This window comes from Somniosus microcephalus, chromosome 9 (genome assembly GCF_052327205.1).
Source record: "Somniosus microcephalus isolate GS21.2 chromosome 9, FLI_Smic_1.0, whole genome shotgun sequence".
Classification (NCBI taxonomy): Eukaryota; Metazoa; Chordata; class Chondrichthyes; order Squaliformes; family Somniosidae; genus Somniosus; species Somniosus microcephalus.
In genome coordinates, this window is record NC_140995.1 from 150840465 (window position 1) to 150860226 (window position 19762).

Sequence of the window (19762 nt, forward strand, 5' to 3'; positions counted from 1 at the left end):
AAGGCCCGCCCACACACGCACCGATTGGTCGACCGTCAGGTGACCAAAGCGTAGGATTGGTCAATCGTCCCGTCACTCGACCGTAGGAGAGCCCGGCCGCACGCGGCAGCAACCCGGCGTACGATTGGTCGACCTCGAGGTCACTCTGTCGCTAATGAGCGGATAATGAGATGCTAATGAGCGGAATGTTGAAGGTTTTTCGGATACCGCGGGCGCGATTTTAGCCCGGCCGAAACGTAAATACGCTTAAGACCGTTTTGGAAAGGTAAGCTTTCTTTCGACGTAACGCACGCGTAGGTATGCTCTGTAACTTTCGAGCGCATAGCCCGACAGACGCACACGTGAGGACAGACAGACAGACAGAAGGACGGACAGACAGACAGAAGGACAGACAGATCGACCGATTTATATATATAGATAAGATAAGATAAGATAAATGGAAAAAAAGGATAGGGGCAGAAGTTATGGTCTGAAATTGTTGAACTCTATGTTGAGTCCAGAAGGCTGTAAAGTGCCTAATCAAAAGATGAGATGCTGTTCCTCGAGCTTACGTTAAGCTTCATTCGAACAGTGTAAGAGGCCGAGGACGGTGAGGTCTGAGTGGGAGTGGAGCGGAGAATTAAAGTGACAGGCGAACGGAAGCTCGGGGTCACCCCTACGGACTGAACGGAGGTGTTCCGCAAAGCGGTCACCCATAAAAACATAGAAACATAGAAGATAGGAGCAGGAGTAGGCCATTCGGCCCCTCGAGCCTGCTCCGCCAATCAATGCGATCGTGGTTGATCATCCAAGTTCAGTATCCGGTCCCTGCTTTCTCATAAGAACATAAGAACATAAGAAATAGGAGCAGGTGTAGGCCAATCGGCCCCTCGAGCCTGCCCCGCCATTTAATAAGATCATGGCTGATCTGATCCTAACCGCCAATCTACTATCACAGAACCATCTCCTGAATCTAACAGAATTAGACACACAAAATAGGAGCAGGATCAGGCTACACGGCCCCTGGGCCCGCTCTGCTACCCACAGGGCCATGTCCGATCCGAACCTAGACTCATGTCCAAATTCCTGCCCGCTCCCTGTAACCCTTAATTCCCGTTACTTCTAGGAAACTGTCTATTTCTGTTTTAAATTTATGTAATGATGTAGCTTCTACAGCTTTTTGGGGCAGCATATTCCATGGACCTACCTCCCTCTGAGTGAAGTAGTTCCTCCTCATCTCAGTTTTGAAAGAGCAGCCCCTTATTCTAAGACTATGCCCCCTAGTTCTAGTTTCACCCATCATCGGGAACATCCTCCCCGCATCCACCCGATCCAACCCCTTCACAATCTTATATGTTTCAATAAGATCGCCTCTCATTCTTCTGAACTCCAATGAGTAGAGTCCTAATCTACTCAACCTCTCCTCATATGTCCATCCCCTCATCCCCGGCATTAACCGAGTGAACCTTCTTTGTACTGACTCGAGAGCAAGTATGTCCTTTCTTAAGTATGGACACCAAAACTGCAGGCAGTGTTCCAGGTGCAGTCTCAACAATACCTTGTACAACTGAAGCAATACCTCCCTATTTTTATATTCTATCCCCCTAGCAATGAAAGCCAACATTCCATTGGCCTTCTTAATCACTTGCTGCACTTGCATACTCACCTTTTGAGTTTCGTGCACCAGGACCCCCAGATCCCTTTGTACTTCAGTACTTTCAGTTTCTTGCCATTAAGATAATAGCATGCTCTACGATTTTTCCTGCCAAAATGCATAACCTCACACTTTCCAGTATTGTATTCCATCTGCCAAATCTCTGCCCACTTACTTAGCCTGTCTATGTCCCCTTGCAGGTTTTTTATGTCCTCCTCACTCACTACTTTCCCTCCCATCTTAGTACCATCTGCAAACTTTGATATGTTACACTCGGTCCCCTCCTCCAAATCGTTAATATAGATTGTAAAGAGTTGGGGACCCAGCACCGACCCCTGCGGAACACCACTAGTTACTGATTGCCATTCTGAGAATGAACCATTTATCCCAACTCTCTGCCTTCTGTTAGATAGCCAATCTTCTATCCATGCCAGAATATTACCCCCAATCCCGTGATTTTTTATCTTAAGCAATAATCTTTAGTGTGGCACCTTGTCAAATGCCTTTTGGAAGTCTAAATACACTACGTCCACTGGTTCCCCTTTATCCACCCTATATGTTACTTCCTCAAAGAACTCCAGCAAATTTGTCAAACATGACTTCCCCTTCATAAAACCATGCTGACTTTGTCCTATTAAATTATGATTATCCAAATGTCCTGTTACTGTCTCCTTAATAATGGACTCCAAAATTTTACCTACCACAGATGTTAGGCTAACCGGTCTATAGTTTCCAGCCTTCTCCCTACTGCCCTTTTTAAATAAGGGTGTTACATTAGCAGTTTTCCAGTCTGCCGGGACCTTTGCTGAGTCCAGGGAGTTTTGGAAAATTATTACCAATGCATCCACAATCCCTACCGCCACTTCCCTCAAGACCCTAGGATGTAAGCCATCAGGACCAGGTGATTTATCCGCCTTGAGTCCCATTATTTTACCGAGTACCACTTCCTTAGTGATTTTGATCGTGTTTAGCTCCTCCCCCCCTATAGCCCCCTGTTTGTCCAGTGTTGGGATATTCTTAGTGTCTTCTACTGTAAAGACTGATACAAAATATTCATTCAGTGTTTTTGCCATCTCCATATTTCGCACCATTAATTTCCCGGTCTCATCCTCTAAGGGACCAACATTTGCTTTAGCCACCCTTTTTCTTTTTGTATAACTATAAAAACTCTTACTATCTGTTTTTATATTTTTTGCTAATTTACTTTCATAATCTATCTTCCCTTTCTTAATCAATCTTTTTGTTATTTTTTGCTGTCTTTTAAAGTTTTCCCAATCCTCTATCCTCCCACTAGATTTGGCTACCTTATATGCCCTTGTTTTTAGTCGAATACTATCCTTAATTTCTTTACTTCGCCACGGATGGCTGTCTTTTCTTTTACACCCTTTTCTTCTCAGTGGAATATATTTTTTTTGGAAGTTGTAAAATAACTCTTTAAATGTACACCACTGATCATGTATCGTCTTACACTTTAATCTATTTTCCCAATCCACTCTACACAATTCCGCTCTCATACCTTCATAGTCTCCTTTATTCAAGCTTAGCACGCTTGTTTTGAGATCCAACCTTCTCACCCTCTAATTGAATATGGAATTCAACCATGTTATGGTCACTCATTCCAAGGGGATCCTTTACTAGGACATTTTTAATTAATCCTGTCTCGTTACACAGGACCAGATCTAAGGTTGCTTGCCCCCTGGTCGGTTCAGTTACATACTGCTCAAGAAACCCATCCCTAATACACTCAATGAACTCATCCTCAAGGCAGCCCTGCCCAATTTGATTTGTCCAATTAATATGATAGTTAAAATCCCCCATAATTATAGATGTTCCCTTATTACAAGCCTCAACTATTTCCTGATTGATACTCCGTCCAACAGAGTTGCAACTGTTCGGAGGCCTATAGACTACGCCCACTAGTGTTTTTTTCCCCTTATTATTCCTTACCTCCACCCAAACTGTTTCATTATCCTGATCTTTTGACCCAATATCATTTATCTGTATTACAGTGAATCCTTCCTTTATTAACATAGCCACGCCACCTTCACTTCCTTCCTGCCTGTCCTTCCTGATCGTTAAATAACCTGGTATGTTTAATTCCCAGGCATTGTCACCCTGCAGCCATGTTTCTGTAATGGCCACAAGGTCATACCCATATGTAGTTATTTGTGCCATTAACTCGTCTATTTTGTTACGAATGCTACGTGCATTCAGATAGAGAACTTTCAAATATGTTTTGTGACACTTAGTTCCTGCTTTTGCCCTTTTTATTACTTTACCTTTTACTCGATACCTTCTGCCCCTTCCTGACACGCTCTGGTTTTTAATTTCCCCACTGCTACCTAAGTCTATGACCTTCTCTGTTGTCATTTTTATTATTTACTCTCTAGGAACCTCCCCCCCACTAGTTAGTTTAAAGCCCTCTCTACAGCCCTAGTTATATGATCCACCAGGACTCTAGTCCCAGCACTGGCCAAGTGAAGCCCGTCCCAACGGAACAGCTCCCTCCTGCCCCAGTACTAGTGCCAGTGTCCCAGGAAGCAAAACCCATTTCTCCCACACCAGTCTTTGAGCCACGCATTTAACTCTCTAATTTTATTTGTCCTAGCCAAATTCGCTCGTGGCTCAGGTAACAGAGATTATTATCCTTGAGGGTCTGTTTTTTAATTTGACCCCTAGCTGTTCATACTCCTTTAACAGAACCAGCTTCCTAGTCCTATCTACGTCGTTTGTACCAACATGGACCACGACAACTGGATCCACCCCCTCCCACTGCAAGTTTCTTTCCAGCCCAGAGGAGATGTCCTTAACCCTGGCACCGGGTAGGCAACACAGCCTTCGGGACTCTCGCTCTCGGCTGCAGAGAACTCTATCTATCCCCCTAATAATACTATCCCCTACCACTACAACATTTCTAGTTACTCCCCCCTCTTGAATGGCCCCCCATTCCACAGTGCTGTGGCCAGGTTGCTCATCCTCCCTGCAGTCCCTGCTCCCGTCCCCACAGGGAGTAAGAACCTCGAACCTGCTGGACAAGAGCAAGGGCTGCGGCTCCTCCAGCTCTACCTCCTGGATCCCCGTACCTGCCTCACTTGTAGTCACACCGTCCTGTCCCTGACCATGGGCTACATCTGAATTAATTAACTTCATAGGTGTGACCACCTCCTGATACACAGAGTCCAGGTACTTCTCCCCCTCCCTGATGTGTCGCATTGTCTGAAGCTCAGACTCTAGCTCATCAACACGGAGCTGGAGTTCCTGTAGCAGCAGACACTTGTCACAGACGTAATCACCGTGAACCTCAATGGGGTTCACCGGCTCCCACATCTCGCAACAGTAACACATCACCTGCTCCATTCTATGTAATTAATTAAATTTTTCATTGTTAGTTATGGACACCCTCTGCCCGATTATAGATGCTAGTATTCCCTTTAATTAATTGGATTTAATTTAAATCAATCCCTCTAATTACACCAGTTAAATGGTTTACCAACAGTCACTCTGCACCAGAAAGGCCTTATTAACTACAACCCACAGAGTTAAAGTTTGAAAAGAGCACCTAACAGCCACTTACCCTAACTCACACACTTACCCAAACTCACAGCACTCTTTGCTGACTCGCACTCAGTGCTTGCTCACACTAGCCTGGTCTTTTTATACTGTTTGTTTGTTTACAGCCAAATGAGTCACCCCTGCTGATTGGTTAGAAAACTGGTTGCCACTGCCTGCTGTGCCAATTTACTCCTACTGCAGTGTAACCTTGTTTTACTCTTCTTAAACCAACAGAATCCCAAATAGTTAACTTTTCCCCTTTACTTAAACTGCTTAAGTAATCTTATCAAGAATGATTTAAAGAGAAATAACAATTAAAGAACTCACACACTTACCCAAACTCAAAGCACTCTCTGCTGACTCGCACTCCATAACACTTGATCCCTTTAGCCTTAAGAAATATATCCAACTCCTTCTTGAATATATTTAATGAATTGGCCTCTACTGCCTTCTGTGGTCGAGAATTCCACAGGTTCACCACTCTCTGGGTGAAGAAATTCCTCCTCATTTCTGTCCTAAAACGCCTACCCCTTATCCTTAGACTGTGACCCCCGGTTCTGGATTCCCCAACCATCGGGAACATCCTCCCTGCATCTAGTCTGTCCAGTCCTGCCAGAATTTTATAAGTTTCAATGAGATCCCCTCTCATTCTTCTAAACTCCAGTGAGTACAAGCCCAATCGTCCCAATCTCTCCTCATACGTCATTCCTGCCATCCCAGGTATCAGCCTGGTGAATCTTCGCTGAACTCCTTCCATGGCAAGAACATCCTTCCTCAGATAAGGCGACCAAAACGGCACACAATACTCAAAATGTGGTCTCACCAAGGCCCTGTACAACTGCAGCAAGACATCCTTGTTCTTGTACTCAAACCCTCTCGCTATGAAGGCCAACATACCATTTGCCTTCTTAACTGCCTGCTGCACCTGCATGCTTACCTTCAGCAACTGGTGCACAAGGACACCCAGGTCTCATTGCACTTCCCCTTCTCCCAATCTATTGCCATTCAGATAATAATCTGCCTTCCTGTTTTTGACACCAAAGTGGATAACCTCACATTTATCCATGTTATATTGCATCTGCCATGCATCTGCCATGCTTCTGCCCAATCACCCAACCTATCCAAATCATCCTGTAGTTTCTCGGCATCCTCCTCATAGCACACACGCCCACCCAGCTTTGTGTCGTCTGCAAATTTGGAGATATTACATCTACTTCCCTTGTCTAGATCATTAATATATATTGTGAATAGCTGGGGTCCTAGGACCGATCCCTGCGGTACCCCACTAGTCACTGCCTGCCACTCGGAAAAAGACCCGTTTATTCCAACTCTTTGCTTTCTATCTGCCAACCAGTTCTCTATCCAAGTCAATACCTTGCCCCCAATCCCATGTGCCTTAACTTTACATGCTAATCTCTTATGTGGGACCTTATCGAAAGCCTTCTGAAAGTCCAAATACACCACATCCACTGGTTCTCCCTTATCTATTTTACCGGTTACATCCTCAAAAAATTCCAGCAGATTAGTCAAGCACGATTTACCTTTTGTAAATCCATGTTGACTTTGTCTGATCCAGTCACTGTTTTCCAAGTGCTCTGCTATTACATCTTTTATAATGGACTCTAGCATTTTCCCACTACTGATGTCAGGCTTATCGTTCTGTAACTCCCCGTTTTCTCTCTACCACCTTTTTTGAATAGTGGGGTAACATTAGCTACCCTCCAATCCATCTGCGTTTGGTCTCCCCAATGTAGAGGAGACTGCATCGTGAGCAGCGAATACACTAAATTGCAAGGAATACAAGTAAATCGTTGTTTCACCTGGAAGGAGTGTTTGGGGCCCTGGACAGTGGAAAGGGTGGAGGTAAAAGGGCATGTGTTGCATCTCCTGCACTTGCATGGGAAGATGCTGGGTGAAGGGGAAGGGGTGTTGGGGGTAATATAGGAGTGTACCCGGGTGTCGCGGTGTGAGCGGTCCCTTCAGAATGCTGAAAGGGGAGGTGAGGGGAAGATGTGTTTTGTGATAGGATCACGCTGGAGGTGGTGGAAATGGCTTGCTCGTGTCATCCACATGAAAAGGACAATTTTTTTTTAAAGTTCAACATTATCACAGATTCTATAAGAGCTTCAACCTTAAAATTGAGTTTGGCAGTTTAGGTTTAACTACTTTATATAGAGTGTGGTGAATGTATAGACTGGACTACTCAGGGAGGCAGTGGTGGCTGATGATAGAGTTTGATAAGCACGTGGTGAAAAATTCGATAGAGGGATATAGCAAGTATCACGGGACATGAGATTTCCTAGACACTGCGATTGGACAGATGGACTGCAATGATCTTTTCTGGTTCTGTACATTCATACGTTCCTATTCAGTGGCACAGAACTTGAGAACAGTCATTATCTTAAGGAGCATAGGAAGGACTCTCTCTACAATTACCAATTACCCCCAAGAAACAATGGGGGCTAAATTGGGGCGCTACCTGGGAAATTTGGCCGCGGGGGCACTAATTTTTTCGGGGCGCTAAAATTAGCCCCCAAAGGATGCGCTACACAATTTTTACCCCAATAAGCCTGTAATCAACTTCCAAGACACTCTCAGCCTTTGCATGTATCACTTTTCCATTAGGGACAGTTAGCTGTTTCTTAGCTTGTGCATGTGCTCCCAGGATAATTAGTGTACATAGTCTTGAGACTACAATGAAGCCTTCGCTCTCAGTCTGTCCTGTCTCCTATGCAAATTCAGGACAGCATATATTGTAAATACCGTGCGTACCAGCACGTTTAAATATCCTGGAGAAACAGGCTAGATTTTCCACTTTTGGTTTAGTTTAGACCCGAATGGCTATTGCACATTTTAGACAGACTCAAATGGAAGTGCAGTGTTTACACTCAATTTTGTGCAGTCAAATCGTAGCTTCAGGTTCTATGTAGAACTGAAACCAGTTTGGGTGGAGCTAAGAAACAGCAAAGGGCGGAAAACGTTGGTGGGAGTTGTGCACAGGCCACCAAACAGTAGTGGTAATGTAGGGCACAGTATCAATCAAGAAATTAGAAGTGCATGTAACAAGGGCAATACAGTAATCATGGGGGACTTTAATCTACATATTGACTGGGCAAATCAAATTACCACTAATGGTGTGGAGGACGAATTCTTGGAATGTATGCAAGATGGTTTCCTGGACCAGTATATGGAGGAACCAACCAGGGAACAGGCTGTTCTGGATCTGGTACTGTGTAATGAGAAAGAGCTAATCTATAATCTTGTGGTAAAGGGGCCTTTAGGGACAAGTGACCATAATATGATTGAATTTTACATTAAGTTTGAGAGTGATGTAGTCCAATCTGAAACTAAGGTCTTCAATCTAAACAGAGGAAACTACAAGGGTATGAGGGACAAGTTGGCCATGGTAGATTAGGAGACTACACTAAAAAGGTATGAAGGTGGACATACAATGGCTAACATTCAAGGAAATAATGCATAATTTGCAACAAATATATATTCCTCTAGGGCATAAAAACCCAAAAGGAAAAGTGATCCAACCATGGCTAACAAAAGAAATTAAAGCTAGTATTAAGTCAAAGGAGGAAGCTTATAAAGTTGCCAGAAAAAGCAGTCAGCCTGAGGATTGGGATCTTTTTAGAAATCAGCAAAGGGGGACCAAGAAATTGATAAAGAAAGGGAAAATGGAATATGAGCACAAACTAGCGAAAAATATAAAAATGGATTGTAAAAGCTTCTATAGCTATGTGATAAGGAAAACACTGGCGAAGGTAAATGTCGGTCCTTTACAGTCAGAGACAGGAGAATCTATAATGGGGAATGAGGAAATGACAGAAAAATTAAATAAATACTTTGTTTCTGTCTTCACGGAGGAAGACACAAAAAACCTCCCAGAAACACGAGAAAACCAAGGGTGTGGTGAGAATGAAGAACTTAAAGAAATTATTATTAGTAAAAAAACAGTACTAGCAAAATTAATGGGACTAAAAGTCGATAAATCTCAAGGACCGGATGACCTACATCCTAGGGTTTTGAAAAAGGTGGCCATTGGGATAGTGGACGCATTGGTTGTCATCTTCCAAAATTCTAAAGGTTCTGGAACGGTTCCTGCAGATTGGAGGATAGCAAATATAACCCCACTATTTAAGAAAGGAGGGAGAGAGAAAACGGGAAACTACAGACCTGTTAGCCTCACATCAGTAGTTGGGAAAATGCTGGAATCTATTATAAAGGGGACTAAATGTACCATTTCCAAATTTGCTGATGATACAAAGCTAGGTGGCAGTGTCAGTTGTGAAGAGGATGTAAAGAGGCTTCAAGGGGAGCTCGACAGGCTCAGTGAGTGGGCGAGAACATGGCAGATGGAATATAATGTGGATAAATGTGAAGTTATCCACTTTGGTAAAAAAAACAGAAAGGCAGAGTATTTCCTAAATGGTGAAAGATTGGGGAATGCAGATGCTCAAAGGGACCTGGGTGTCCAATGTGCAGGTGCAGCAAGCCATTAGGAAGGCAAATGGTATGCTGGCCTTCATTACAAGAGGATTTGAACACAGGAGTAAAGAAGTCTTACTCCAATTATATAGGGCCTTGGTGAGACCACACCTGGAGTACTGTGTACAATTTTGGTCTCCTTACCTAAGGAAGGATATACTTGCCATAGAGGGAGTGCAACGAAGGTTCATGAGATTGATTCCTGGGATGGCGGGACTGTCGTATGAGAAGAGATTGAGTAAACTAGGCCTGTATTCTCTTGAATTCAGAAGAATGAGAGGGGATATCATTGAAGCATACAAAATTGTTACAGGGCTTGATAGGGTGGATGCTGGGAGAATGTTTCCCTTGGCTGGGGAGTCTAGAACCAGAGGCCACAGCCTCAGGATAAAGGGTAGGCTATTCAGGACTGAGATGAGAAGAAATTTCTTCACACAGAGGGTGGTGAATCTTTGGAATTCTCTACCCCAGAAGGCTGTGGAGGCTCAGTCATTGGGTATATTCAAAACAGAAGTCGATAGGTTTCTGACTAGTAAGGGCATCAATGGATATGGCGATAGGGCCGGCGAATGGAGTTGAGGCAGAAGATCAGCCATGATCTCATTGAATGGCGGAGTAGGCTCGAAGGGCCGAATGGCCTACTCCTGCTCCTATTTCTTATGTTTCTTAGATTCGGATGACTGTAGGACGCACTATGACAATTGATTGTCCATTGTTGATTGAACTCTTTTTGAGACATTTAAAGTTTAAAACCCATCCCACCTGTCACAGCAACACTAGATGCCAGTTGCGAGTTGCTGTTTCTTATGCCCAATTATACTATGGCAGAAATTAATGATGAAAAGTGTGATGTATAGGGTTATTCCGTTATCAATCAATTTGATTAAACCCATGCATATTCGGCTGGACATAGGCAATGGCCACCATCATTTCTGACAGAAAATTCCAGAAGTGACAGTGACCAGCGAGGAATTCCTGCCCCTGCCCACTCCAGATTGGGTGGATTTCTAGCAGAAAGTTGGGGCCAACAGGTTGTGCTTAACAAATCTACTGAAATTCTTTGGGGAGGTAACTAAATTGGTTGACAAACAATTACACAAGGCTTATAAAGAAGTTTAATTCTTAGGTGCTCACTGCAGTTACATGATTAGATCGAACTTTAATGTTCAACGTCCATGTTTGGTTGGAAAACTGATCTTTGGTGCAATTTTCACCCATTTAGGTATTTTAGTTATTTGGACTTGACTGCAGAAGGAATGGCAAGACAGCAGAGGCACTGAAAAACAGGTAAGTTTTTTTTTAAGTAGAAGTTAAAATATATAATAGCCCCAATATTCCTCTCTGGAGTGCTTGGTGAATGATCAGTTCCTTAGCGCAGTGGAAAAGAAAAGGAGGTGGAGACCCATTATGTTGTCCTGAGGTTTCCGAGACTTCAACAAACAAAGAGTCACCTGCAGTAGGTAGAAAGAATGAAGAGAGGAAATATAAACTAAAGGGTACAATCCTAAAGGGGGTGCATGAACAGAGAGGCCTAGGGGCATATGTGCACAAATTGTTGAAGGTGGCAGGGCAGGTTGAGAAAGCAGTTAAACAAGCTTACGGGATTCTGGGCTTCATGAATATAGGTATAGGGGGAAAAATTGAGTCATGCCCCCTTTGGGGTGCTAACTTCACCGGGCCACTACTTTTAGCGCCTTGAAAAAATTTGCGTCCCCGCGGCTGAAATTCATCGGTAGAACCCCAAGAGGGAAGCGGGGCGCTACTGGAAGTGCCCCGCCTCCCTCTTAGGGCGCTGCGAGGGAATATCGCGGCGCTATGTGCCGCGGTATTGCAGGCCTTCCTCCCCTTCTTAAAGGGAAGGGGCCTTGCGCAGCGCGACCGGGGTCCAGCTGGGCCACCGGGGATCGGAGTGCCGGCAAAAGAGCCCGGCACTCAAGAGAAGTGCCGGGCTCATGGAGCGCAGCTGGCACTCAGCGGGGGGGGGGGGGCGGCTACAGAGGAGGCCAGGGACGGTAACGGAGGCAGGTGCTGGTAGGCGGCCAGCAACAAAAATGGCCGCCCGGCACCTCGCCTTTAATTAGCGCTGCCCCGGCCGTAGGTAGGCCCCCTGACCCCGTCGGACATAGCGTCCGGCGGTAAGTCAGGGGGCGCTACCGAAGATTGCAGCCGGGGCGCTGCACACGGCGATGACGTCATCGCCGGCGGCGCAGTGCCGCAAGGTGCTAACGGTTACTGCCGCCACTACCCTCCCGCTGAATTTCGCGGGAGGCATTGGCAGCGCCGCTAACGGGAGGCGCAAAGCAACCGAATTTCTCCCCCTTAAGAGTACAAAAGCGTGGAAATTATGATGAACCTTTATAAAACACTGGTTCGGCCTCAACTGGAGTATAGTGTCCAGTTCTTGGCACCGCCCTTTAGGAAGGATGTGAAGGTCTTAGAGAGGGTGCAGAAAAGATTTACGAGAATGAATCCAGGGATAAGGGACTTCAGTTACGTTGATAGACTGAAGAAGCTGGGGTTGTTCTCCTTAGAGCAGGGAAGATTGAGAGGAGATTTGATAGAGGTGTTCAAAATCATGAGGGGTCTGGACAGAGTAGAGAGAGAGAAACTGTTCCCATTGGCAGAAGGGTCGAGAACCAGAGGACACAGATTTAAGGTGATTGGCAGAAGAACCAAAAGAGACAGGAGAAACTTTTTTACTCAGCGAGTGGTTAGGATCTGGAATGTAATGCCTGAAAGGGTGGTGGAGGCAGACTCAATCATGGCTTTCAAAAGGGAATTGGATAAGTACCTGAAGGAAAAAAATTTGCAGGGCTATGGGGAAAGGGCAGGTGGAGTGGGGTTCTCGCAGAAAGCCGGCATGGGCTCAACGGGCCGAATGGCCTTCTTCCGCGCTGTATGCATTCTATGATTCTAGGTGCAGGAGCAGGATAACCATGAAAAGGAGGCAGATGGGGACTTTCCCAGACCTTCCGCCTCACTTTGCTCTTTATGCTCATTGTCAAGGCTGTCCAAAGAAATTGAAGGTGGGTTTTGTGCCTGGGACTTCCTTAGATTGGCAGATCTAAGGGTGCCAGGTAGTAAGTAAAAGGAGGCAGGAAAAGTAAGTATAACCTCCTTTCTGGCTTTTATTCTCCAACAGCAGCTGTGCATGTGTTCCCATCATTTCCTGGAGCAAAGCCCTGCCAGGTGGTGAGCTGGTGCTGGGGGTGCGGCCAACCTATGCTGATGATGCTACCCATCAAATTTGGCACTTAGACGCCTGAACAGGTACAGCGCACTTCGGGCGCGTTGTGCCGGTCCAGTGACCGGGCAAGTTGGGGAGGTGGGAGAAGCCATACCAAATAAAACTTACAAACTTGCATTCCTAGCATGGATCTAAATACACCAGGAGCCTGACATAACGACCGACATAAAATCAAATTTGAAGTATAAATATTGTAGAAAGATAGACATTTAAAGAAAAAAAGAGAATGAAATGGGTTCAGGTTTTTCCTCTTTGGGTTAACAGCATAAGAGGGTTGGAATCATAGGGCAGGAATTTAACTCAGGAGTCGGGTAGGAGGCGGGACTACAACTTTCGGGGTTGTGGTCCTGCCTCCATCGAGATGCGGCCAATACATGCAATTTTAACTTGATTGACCTTGTTGAGCCTGCCCAGCGGGCTCAGCAGGCCAATTAAGGGCCACCCGGCAACAGGTGACGTCACAGACTGATATTTCATCTGTCAAGAGGTTTTGACAGATGAAATATCAGCGTTTCACAGCTGTTTGAAGCTGTCAAACACTGACAGTCTTACTTCTAACATGAGTCCTTCTCCACAGACTCAGTTAGAAATCTCTCCTGCACAGAAAGCTGCAGGCTGTCACTTTTGACAGTTCGCAGCCATTCTGCTTTCTGTGCCGGTGAGATGAGGGACTCCCGAGACCTAAAGCAAGGAAGGCTGAAAAGGTAAGAAAAGGTATGTAAAACTTCTTTAATCACTTTAGACACATCAAACACACTTAACTTTGCACTCATGAACCCATCACTCACCTGAACACCGACAGCTCGACCCCTCCAAGCCCTTCAACCCGACGGCCCGCCTCCTCTAACTTGGCGTGGTTTGGAGCCGTCGGGAATCCCACACTTCAACCTTAAAAATAAGGATTAGGCTAAAAACTGCCTGTTAACTACCTGTTAACAGGTAGTTAATTGGCACTAATCCCTTCCCGCCTCGGGTAGGCGGGTCTCAGTGCTGGGCGGGTACCTGCCTCCTTTGAAACTGGATTTGGGTGCGGGATGGGGTCGGGACCCCTGATTTCGGGATTTTAACACCACCCCACCGCCCCCCCCCCCCCCCCCACGACTCCAATCCCGACTCCACGGCCCAATGAAAATCCTGCCCATAAGGTCACAACGGCACAGAAGGAGGCCATTCGGCCCATCCAGTCCGTGCCGTTATCTGCTGGAAGTGATGTTGGAAAGATAACACCTCTGGCAAAATGTGAATAGGCGTATTTTAAATAAGGTATATATGATAGAATTCGCATGCTGTCCCCCCCCCCAATCATTTACTCCAGAGCAACACTGGACAGACAGCCTGGTTCATTGCCCAGTGCTACTACAGGTCGGGGTTGAAATCAAAAGCTCGTTTTGTCTAAAGATTAACCTGGATGCCCGCAACCCAGAGGTCTCACCTTATCCCAAACTGACAATGGTGAGAACTATTGGCAGGCCTTTTACGAGTTACAGTGACTTTGTTTCCTAAAGAGTTAAACGACAAACATTGCTCTTGCAAAGATGCAGTTGTACCTACCGGCCTGTGCTTGCCGCCCCACTGTGAGAATCCACCCCGGCTCCAAAGTGAACTCACTTCTCGCAATATTCGGAAGTAAAATATTCGTTACCCGGCGCCCGAAATGTTATTTGTGAGTGCAATCGAGATAACGAAACCCAACCTCCCTCTACTGCTCCGCGATTCAGGAAGTACACACAAAAGGGAAGTAGTAATCTGGAATTCTCTCCTCAAAACCTGTGGCTGCTAGGACTTGGAACTTTCAAGTCTATTTCTTCTAAATAGATTAAGGTCTCTGACAAAAGAGGAATGTCAGGAGATTGCATTACTAATACACAGCAATGCAATTTCAGCACCCTGATTTTTTAATATGCAATGTTTATAGACCACTGCTAACAGCTAGTTACACAGATCAACAATTATCAAGAACTAGCAACCTAATTGTGCACAAGATATATAATAAGTAATAAAAATGTTTTACCTGAGGAAGAAACAGCTCTGAGTGTGAATCGACTTCCTTGCACCAGTTTCACAGACAGTGACCCTGACAGGTGACAGTAAGCATTTAATTTCAATTCAAATGGTAATCCATACTGATCAGAAAGAAAGAAAGAACTTGCATTTAAATAGCACCTTATGTTGAAAAGCACTTCACATCAAATGATTCCTTCTGAATTGTGATCTCTGTTCCTATATAGGCAAACTGTGGAGCAAGTGTGTGCACAGCAATGTCCCACAAACAGCAAACGAGACGAATAACCAGATAACCCGATTTAAGTGGTTCTGGTTGAAAGAGAATGTTGGCCAAGACACCCGGAAAATTGTCTGCTCTTCTTGAAATGGGAGCTTTAACGTCTACCTGAATAGGAAAAGGGAGCCTTAGTTTAATATCTCATCCAAAAAAACAGCACCTCCATCAGTGCAATACTCCTTTGGTACTGCACTAAGCTATTGTGCAGAGCTTTTATGGGAGTTAAAAATGTCACACTTTGGGGGGAAAGAAAAGACCCTGCAGTCTTGTGAATTAGCTTCCCTATCATTATAATGGCAGGTAAACCTTGTCAAGTGATAGCAAGCATTAACACCAAGGTTTCCACCAATCTTCCACCGAAATTACAACAACTGATTGGGAAAACAGAGGAAATGCCTAGGTTTTGATTAATTAGTGAGTCATCAGTACCTGAAAAGAACAACTGATGCAAGTAAATAGTTAAAAGCATATTTTCATTTCACATCTATTTTGTCTTTACAGACGTAGAGTTATCTTGAAAATTAAACTTTTCTTAAAGCAGCACTACCTTATCAAAACAGCTGAAAACATAAAAAAATGTAAATACATATTTTACCAACAAATTTCATTTGGATTTTCTTTCCCCATTCCCAAAACCTACCTTTTCTGCTGCTGTAGCCCTTTCTTTTATTGAAACTCCAGGAAACAATCCTCCCTACAGAACACATAATAAATCAACACCGCTTCACTTTACATTTCCTGTACTTTTGCTGAATGTACATTATATTACGTCTTTCAGCCTTGTTATCACGTGTACTCCAGCTTATCCTTTATTTGTGGGGGCAGAAATCACACCAGATAATACAGCAGTTGAATGTTTTCCAGAAATTCTGTTACTGAAAAAAACCCTCTCTGATCAAATTTCACAAAATAATGCTTAAACTGCAAATAGGTTTCCTGCTTTGATGCGGTTAGTCACATAACAGCTTAACCAAATCAACTGGAAGTAATGGGGTAGATTAACATTTTCCTGCACCTGAAGGTATTGGATCACCTAGGTGCAGCACATAGGGCAAAATTAGGTGGCGGGAGGGGGCGGGTGATATGCCGGCACAATTTTCCATCCATTTACATTTCTGGAGCTACAGAAAAGACAGATATTGGATTTACAGGATCCAGCAACTACTGTACAAGAATCCACAGAAAGCTTTAATTTCTCAGCCAATTTTGGGGGTTTCTTTGCTGCTAATTTACTCTCTACCCTTGTGGCTCTGTATAGACCATCCCCACAACCCTTTCCCTACTCCCATGAATTCTAGAGCGGGCACGTTGGGTTTTCTATTGGGAATGCCCTTGTAGCTATGTTTTTGAAAAGAAGAATTGGAGGACCAACGACAGAGGACAGGGTAGTCAGGCAGTGCAGGAGAGGAAGAGGTAAAGAGAGCATTCAGATTCTCAGAGGCAGCTTTGGAGGCCCTGGCCCAGGCTATATACAGGAGGAGAGAGATTCTGTTCCCCCAGTGGGGGGCGGGGGCAGAAAGCCTGCCAGGCAACACCTCCGCCACCAGTGCGAAGAGGCTGTAGAGGAGGTTACTGCCAAGAGCTTAGCTCAGAGAACACGGCTGCAATCCAGGAAAAAGTTCAATGACCACAACAAAGTTGTTAAGGTAAGAAACTTGGGGGGCTAAATTTGATTGATTTGCGCCTCCCGTTAGCACCCTAAGAGGGTGCTAACGGGGTGCAAATCAACTAGTGCCTAGGCGCAGCGCCGCTAACGCCTCCCGCGAAATTCAGCTGGCGGTTAACTGCGGCGCTTCGCCGCCGGCGATGACGTCATCGCCATGCGCAATGCCCCGCTCGCGCCCCGGCTGTAATATTGGGTGGTGCCCCCCCAACTTACCGCCGGACGCTATGTCCACCGGGGTCAGGGGGGCCTACCTGCGGCCAGGGCAGTGCTAGTTAAAGGGGAGGTGGCGGGCGGCCATTTTTGTTGCTGGCCGCCTGCCAGCACCTGCCCCCGTTGCTGTTCCCAGCCCCCGTGAAGCACCCCGCGGGGTGCTGACTGCACTTCTGATCCCTGGTGGGGCAGCTGGGTGCTGGGACACGCTGCGCCAGGCCCCTCCTCTTTAATAAGGGGAAGAAGGCCTGCAGTACCGCGGCGCGATGTGCCGCGATTTTGGCTCACAGCGCTCCAAGAGGGACGCGGGGCGCATCCAGTAGCGCCCCTACTCCCTCTCGGGGTGCTACCTAGGAAAATCGGCCGTGGGGGCGCTAACTTTTTCAGGCTGCTAAAATTAGCGCCCCGGCAAAGGTAGCCCTGTTGTCTTACTCTCTGCTCACACCTGCACCCTCAGTACTCACAATACTGCCCTCCCCTGCTTCCCTTCACTCTCCTTCAATCACTGCATCACACTTCACTCCACTTGCTTCTCCTGCTAATAAAAGTTAAGGGCCATGTGACCTTGATATCAGCAGTCAGTGCCATGCATAGCTGGTTTAAGGCTCCAGTTGTGGCAGCAGCAGGTGACAGCTCGGTGATAGCCTCCCTGGTGAAGCAAAAGCACCAGACTCATTGGGCTGGATTTTGTCAGTGGGGAGCTTTTGGAGGCGGAATCCCACTTGCTGGGTTTTAGTCCCGCCTCCATCGACTTGTGGCCAACCAATGCTATTTTCCCTTGATTGACCTTGTTAAGCCTGCCCAGCGGGCTTAGCGGGCCAATTAAGGAAAAGCCAGTTACAGGTGACATCAGCGAGTGCCGTTTCATCTGTCAAGAGCTTTTGACAGATGAAATGTCATCGTTTGACAGCACTGTGAAGCTGTCAAACACTGACAATCTGTCTTCTAAGTTGTGTCTTTACTCAATTAGAAAGCCTTCCTGACCAGAAAGCAGAAGGCTGCAGCTTTTGACAGTTCAACGGCCATTCTGCTTTCTGTGCCGGTGAGCTGAGGGACTCCCAAGACTTGAAGGGAGGAAGCCTGCAGGAAGAAGTAAAGGTAAGTAAAACTTATTAAAACACTTTACACACACCTCACACACTTAACTCTGCACACATGCACCCATTACTCACCTGTACACCGGATATCTCGACCCCCACAGACCGACGGCCCGCCTCGCTGACCCTGGCGAGGTTCGGAGCCATCGGGAAGCCCATACTTCAGGGCTCAAAATAGGGATTAGCCAAAAAACTGCCTGTTAACTGTTAACAGGCAGTTAATTGGTATTAATCCCCTTCCCGCCTCGAGGAGGCAGTGTAAGGTTCGAAAATTTCTGCACAACCCCAGAACAGAAGGAAAAGTCATTTTAAAGTGATTTTTGGAACATCACAGAAGGAACATATAAAAAGGACAAAAGAGTGGTTGGGCCAAACAGAAGGATTTCAAGAAGATTGTGTAAGGAAGAGACTTTTTGGAACTGTTTATAGAGTTCTTGGGCAAAAGAGATTTAAAATAAAAATCCCAGGAAGATTTGGCTGGTTTAAAAGACATGTTCAGGCTTGCAAAAGGCTGGAACAGCAGTGAGTCGGGGTGAGCCCCTGAGGTTTGGATATTGGACTGTCTAAGGAATGTCAGGATGCCCCAGTTTTGCATAAGGACAATTGTAGTGTATGTGCCTTTAAGAGCCCCAGGTGTGCTGTAATGCCGGTAATGGCCACTCGGGCTATATAAGCCTATATATTGTGTTATATCCGTTAGAACCCTCCCCAGACTTTGCTTAGTAAACACCTCTGAACCAACTCCTGTCTCCAGTGTCTCTATCAACACACGGACACTACAGTGGCGATGAAGTGGAAACGGACTTACCTGCAATTCGGCAGCACCTCAAGGACATCGATTCCTCGGGCGTCCAGAAGACTCAAGAAAGTGAGAGAAGCTGTGGTTTCACCAGCTGGCCAAGCTGGTGGCAGGTACTGCGCTAATCCTTCCTGGGCGTCAGGCTGGGGCTCCAGCGGCTGGCTCTACAGCTGAGACAGGCAGCGAAATCGGAGGCAAGCAATAACGGACGGGGAGGGAGCACTCGGGAGACGGCCAGCGCTGCAAGCAGGTCGGCATTCAGACCTGGAGAGAAAGTCCGGCGGGAACGAGTCTCCAACTGTAAATAAATTTTTAAAAAAAGAAAAAGAACGGAAACCGCGGGAAACAGCGTTGTCATCGGCAGCAGCGGCAGGAAAAGCGCGGGAAGCGCCATATCTTTTCTAAGATGCCTAAGTCTGGCAATATTGATGCTTTTGATAGCGGATTAGTGGATTGGACCACATATGTGGAAAGAGTAGAGGTATATTGCACTGCAAATGGAATAGAAGATGAAAAAAAAGCTTCAGTACTGCTGAACCTAATGGGCGCAAAGGCATACGGGCTGTTACGAAATTTAATCACTCCAGCCAAACCAAAGGACAAGAATTTTAAAGAAATTGTTGATACCCTGCAGGAGCACTTAAACCCAACACCGCTGCTGATAGCGGAACGATTCAAATTCTTCAAGAGAAATCAACACAAGAATGAAAGTAACGCTGATTACCTCACCGAATTAAGAAAGCTATCAAAGTACTGCCAATTCGGGGCAGGACTAGCAGATTA

At 45.8% G+C, this 19762-nt stretch overlaps 1 protein-coding gene across 4 annotated transcripts in view; it reads right to left on the reverse strand.

Annotated features, from left to right (window-relative positions):
* Positions 1-16018, reverse strand: part of LOC147112772 (amine sulfotransferase-like) — an 86273-nt gene extending 70255 nt beyond the window's left edge. The window contains exons 1-3 of one of the 4 annotated variants that reach the window (XM_085997370.1): positions 15844-16018; positions 15090-15311; positions 14938-15000 (exon numbers count right to left, since the gene is read on the reverse strand). The gene's annotated coding sequence lies outside the window, so the exon portion shown is untranslated. Of the gene's footprint in view, positions 1-14477; positions 14614-14937; positions 15001-15089; positions 15312-15843 lie in introns of those variants that run through there. The other 3 variants (XM_085997369.1, XM_085997372.1, XM_085997371.1) reach the window with 3 other exon arrangements.
* Positions 16019-19762: the final 3744 nt, after the last annotated feature.